The sequence below is a fragment of the Ceratotherium simum genome, chromosome 28, assembly GCF_057802395.1.
Source record: "Ceratotherium simum simum isolate JZ-2026a chromosome 28, ASM5780239v1, whole genome shotgun sequence".
NCBI classification, from domain to species: Eukaryota; Metazoa; Chordata; class Mammalia; order Perissodactyla; family Rhinocerotidae; genus Ceratotherium; species Ceratotherium simum.
The window spans coordinates 4,754,023-4,760,038 of record NC_141927.1 but is presented as its reverse complement, the minus strand read 5'-3'; positions in this window follow the sequence as shown (position 1 = coordinate 4,760,038).

Below are 6,016 nucleotides of genomic sequence, written 5' to 3'. Positions count from 1 at the left end.
AACATATTAAGAGACAAAAAGAAGAAAAAATTCTGACAAGACAAAGCAAGTATCAGTACCAGACTAAGATAGAACAGAGATTTTGGAATGATCAGACCAGGAATTTAAAGCAACTATGATTAATATGCTAAGGACTCTTTTGTAAAAAAAATGGACAACACACGAGAACAGATGGGTAATGTAAATAAAGAGAGGGAGACTCAGAGGAGCATTCTGTAGTCCTGTTTTTAGGCCTCAGCCTTTTACTGGTCCTGTGTCGCTGGACTTGACCTTCACAAGTGCTTCTCAGCTTTCCCCCAGTTAGGGAAGACAGGAGGACCAGAGAGGCCTGGAGTTGACTCATTCCCTTCCCCCAGGCTGGTTAGGTGCTGGTAACACCGCCCTTGAGGGCAGCCTCTATTAATGATAACAGAATTCTCTGGGCCTATTGCAAAGTGATAGCTTTTCCTTTCCCCTGGTGGAGGCCTGGGAGGATTTTTCTCTGATCTTCCCCCTGAGAACATGATGGGGCTCCTGGTAGTAAAACTCATGCAAGAGCGGGGGCCCACAAAATCAAAAACAAAACAAAACAAAAAAGACTGGCGGCCCACAGCTCTTATCTCTCGGTCTAGTCCATGTTCACCCTCCAGCAACTAGTCAATTCCCCTTTGTGTGTTGCTATCCAGCTCCAGCTGTGGCTTCTCCCCCAGGGAAGCTGTGGTTGCCTCTATCCACCCATCTGCATCTCCAGTTTTCTTGGAGGTGGTTTGCTCTGTGACCTTGTTTCTTGGATGGATCTAGCAAGAGTTGTTGATTTTCAGATGGTTCAGCTTTTTTCTTATTGTGAGGATGGGAGTGATGACTTACAAGCCCCTTACATTTCAGACCAGAAACAGGAAGTCCAAAACATTGCTTTTTAAGGTAAATCTAATATTTAATTTCAGTCTTCCTGCTGCTACCAAACTGGGAAAGATGGGTGATTGTCTGAAAATAAAAGCTGAATGAGTGATTCATAGTGTAAGAGTGTTTAAGGCATTAGGGAGAATCAATAGCACAGGGGTTCGTCTCCTCAAGGGTGGACCACACAGAAGGGAGACAGGTTTTCCCACCTTAACTGGCAGCTGTGAATCTGAGGCACTAAAAATCCATCTGCTTCAACTGTGGTGGGATAAATCACCTACAAAACAGACTAGACCTCTGAGCAGCCACCACACCTGTGAGATTCTGATGCAGGGGTTCTCAACCTTGACTGCAACTTAGGGTTACATGGAGATATTATACAAATTCTGATGTCCATATGACACTCAATTAGATTAAATCAACAATTAAACCAGATTCTCTGAGGGATGAGGCCACGGTATCAGGATATTTGAAAGCTCCTCAGATACATTTAATATTCAGTCAAGAATGACAATTACCGTTCTAAAATATCCCAGGAACAAATTGAAATCATGGTTATGGTTAACCAAGTGTTAGACCTGATTTCTCACATAAGTGGCAGAATGTATATTTATCCCAATCCCAGTGACACACATGTGCTCTTGAGTGGAAACACAAACCCTTCCCTTTGGTACTAACATGATTTTTTTATTTTTGCTCTTTGTGGTGCACATGGAGAGGTTGCGTCCCTCAACTCCAGGACAGAGCATCAATCCTAGGACCAGCCTGCTGATGGTGACCCAAAATGCGCAAGTACAATCAGCAGAATTCTTAAATGGAATGACACAGAACATAGTGGGATCTATTAGGAATAGACAGTTCTTCCTAAGACACTGACAAACGGAAATGAAGTACACCAGAGACGCTCGTATTTGAAAGTAAAATTAGAGGTATATGATTTTGTTAAGGGGAACATATATTCTTCTCACACACACAAAAATGGTTGAACTGATATGTAAAGAATAGCAATATGAAAGGGCATTAAATTATTAGTTGTCCAGGGAAATCTCTGCCAACCTTGGCATGGGCAGCACTTGCCTGGTGAATCCAGTGATGACCAGAGGAGGTGAGCATGAAAAAAAGAAAAGAATTGGTAGCTTCTGTCAATTACTATTCTGATGACAGGATTTATTTAAACTTCTTGGAGTTTGTGGGAAGTACTTTGGCAATATGGAAACCCTGCATGAGCAGGTTATAGAGCTACGGAGATTGGATTATCCTTAATGTAAAACTTATTTGAACCCTCAATCCAACAGTGCCTGGGGTGGTGGAAAAACTTGGAATCCATTGCTTCTGGTTGGCAAGTCAGTGGACCGTAGTTGCATGTGAAGGCATGTGTTAGAGCAAAGGTTAATACGCTGAGGATACAAATGTAGTCCAGCAAATGTGCCTTGCCCCAAAACCTGCTGTGAACAAAATCACAACTGCAGACTCTAGTTATCTTTTTTTCTTTTTAATGTCTTATCAACTAGCATTTCAATATTCTAGTTCTTCTGACTTCTGAATCATGATCATAATAGAAAACAGGATTCCCAGATTTGTCATGATGCCAGGTCAGACATAAGTATTCTTAGGGTTCAACCCATATTATTTTAAAGGCCATTGAAAATAAAAGAAGAGGGATAGGAAGTCAAGATGGTGGCGTAAGCAGACTCTGAACTCACCTCCTCCCGCGGACACAGCCAATTTACAACTACTCTTGGAAAAATTACCCCTGAGACAGAACTGAAAACTGGATAAGAGGAACTCCTGCAACAAAGGACAATCCCCATTGAGGTGGAAGAGGCAGAAACTCCCTTCTGGAGAGGAAAAACGCCACCTTCACAAGACGCAGCACCTCGCTGCCACCCGGGAGCAGCCCAAAGGCATGCAGCTCTCCCGAGAGGAGTGGGACCCTGAGCTGGGGAGCGCCCCCGCTGGGGGGCATTTTGTGGACCCAGCACAATCAAGACAAGTGGCATAATATCTGACTTTGCCTGCTACTGAAACATTGGGGAGTACCCCCAGAAAAGCTGGTTCACAAAGAAATTAAACCCGGGTCTTAAAGGGCCCACGTGACAACTCACCCGTTTCAGAAAGCAACCGAAAATCACCAGAAAGAAAGGTGCACAGTGCTTTGGTGAAAAGAGACTCACCTGAAAGGCCCTGAGTGCATCTCAGTGAGAGGTGAGACCTCTCCAGGGACTGGGACATTGGCGGTGGCCATTGTTGTGGCCTGGTGTGGGCGTGCTGACATAGACACAGGCAGACGCCAGCCATTAAAGTTCTCCTTGGGGCCTGCTAGCCCAGGTCTGCCCCACCCACTAGAGCACCCATTTAATCCAGATCAACCAGGGCAGGCAGCCCACCCTAGAGACTGGCCCCACCCAACAACAAGCCCTCAGGCAACTTGTGGGTCTGCATAGATTGGTGACTGGATTCTCTGCAGCCTGGCAACTGAGCCCACTTAAGTGGGGCAGGACGTGCACAAGGAGTGGGTGGAGAGTGTGGGGCAGTGGTGGAGTGTGTGGGGCTCCCGCCATGGAGAGACTGGGTCCACTTCAGGAGGTCGGGGCGCGCACACAGGGCAGGACTGTGTTGACTGTGTGTGTGGACCTGTGGGAGGCAGGGCTTGTCAGCGGCAGAAGATTGTGCTTCTCAAAGACCCACATAGGGGGTTTTCCCCACCTTCCAAAGCCTGAAACAATTGGGTGCTCCCGAGCCTGAGGTCAGCCCCACACAGCTACAATCTTCAGAGAGCTGGCAAGAGACCTAAAGGCTGGGGGCTTATAGCAATTGTAAGCCCCTGAGCCTAACAACCTACCATGCTGGGGGCCTACTCACTTAAAAGAAATACTGCAACACAAATGTGGTATTAGAACTTGTAGCCAACTGTGTTGGGGCTCCCCACACCTGATAAAGAGGCTGAAGGGCCCACAACAACTACAAGAAGCTGAGCATTACAACAGCTGGCCAGGAGCATAACTCAGCCTCCCTGGGCACCTACAGGGAGAGCAAACAGGCCACAGCAGAAGGACACACGTAGCCCACATAGGGCTTGCCCATGGAACATTCAGAATTGAGGGAAGCACAGTGCAGGCCTCCTAGGGCATCACTAATAAAAGGTTACCTATCCAAGAAGAGGAGACTCAGCTGACATACCTAATACATAGACACAAGCACAGGGAAAGAGGCAAAATGAGGAAACAAAGGAATACATTACAAGTAAGGGAACAGGACAAAACCCCAGAAAAGGAACTAAGTGAAACAGAAATGAGCAACCTACCCAACAGAGAGTTCAAACAAAGAGTGTTAAAGATGCTCACTGATCTGGGGAGAAGAATGGATGAACTCAGTGAGACTGTCAACAAAGAAATGGAAGATATAAAAAAGAACCAATCAGAAATGAAGAATATGATACTGGAAATGAAAAATTCACTAGAGGGACTCAAAAACAGAGTAGAGGATACAGAAGAATGGATCTGTGAGCTGGACGAAAGACTAGAAGAAATTACCCAAGCTGAACAGGTAAGGAGAAAATAATTAAAGAGTGAGGACAGTCTAAGGGACCTCTGGGACAACATCAAGTGCACTAACATCCGTGTTATAGGTGTCCCGGAAGGAGAAGAGTGAGACAAAGAGGCAGAGAATCTATTTCAAGAAATAATAGATGAAAACTTCTCGAACCTAAGGAAGGAAACAGATATCCAGGTACAAGAAGCACGGAGAGCCCCAAACAAGATAAACCAAAAGAGGCCCACACCAAGACACATCATAATCAAAATGTCCAGAATTAAAGATAAAGAGAGAATCCTAAAAGCCGCAAGAGAAAGACAAGTTACATACAAAGGAAACCCCATAAGGCTATCAGCTGACTTCTCAGTGGAAACCTTACAGGCTAGAAGAGAGTGGCACGATATATTTAAAGTGCTAAAAGGAAAAAACTTACAGCCAAGAATACTCTACACAGCAGGGTTATCATTTAAAATGGAAGGAGAGATCAAAAATTTCCCAGACAAGAAAAAATTAAAGGAATTTGTCACCAAGAAACCAGTGCTACAAGAAATGTTAAAGGGACTGATTTAAGGGGAAAAGAGAAGACCACAAATAGGAAAAATTATCTATTTCCATGATAAGAGAGTAAGGGATACAAGTGCACAAAAAAGAGATTAGATATGATATCAAAAACATAAAATGAGGGAGGAAGGGAGTTAAAGAGTAGAGCTTTCAGACAGAGGTTAAACTAAAGAGACCATCAAGTCTGTATAGAAGAAGGAAGGAACAGAAAGGACTACTAAAACACTGAGGAAAAAAAAGTTAATAAATGGCAGTAAGTACATACTTATCAATAGCTACTTTAAATGTCAATGGACTAAATGTCCCAATTAAAAGGCATAGGGTGGCTGACTGGATAAAAAAACAAGACCCATATATATGCTGCATACAAGAGACACACTTCAGACCTAAAGACACTCACAAACTGAAAGTGAAGGGATGGAAAAAGATACTCCATGCAGATGGCAACGAAAAGAAAGCTGGGGTAGCAGTACTCATACCAGACAAAATAGACTTTAAAACAAAAACTGTAAAAAGAGACACAAGGGCATTACATAATGATCAAGGGAACAATCCAACAAGAGGATATAACACTTGTAAACATCTATGCACCCGATGTAGGTGCACCTAAATATATAAAGCAATTATTAACAGACATAAAAACAGAAATAGACAGTAACACAATAATAGTAGGGGACTTTAACACTCCACTTACACTAACGGATAGATCATCCAAACAGAAGATCAATAAGGAAACATTGGCCTTAAATGATACACTAGAACAGATGGACCTAGTTATATATACAGAGCATTCTATCCAAAAACCAAAGAATACACGTTCTGTTCAAATGCACATGGAACATTCTCCAGGATTGATCACATATTAGGCCACAAAACAAGTCTCCATAAATTTAAGAAGATTGAAATAATACCAAGCATCTTTTCTGACCACAACGGTATGAAACTAGAAATCAACTGTAGGAAGAAAATCAGAAAACCCACAAATACGTGGAGATTAAACAAAATGCTACGGAACAACGACTGGGTCAATGAAGAAATCAAA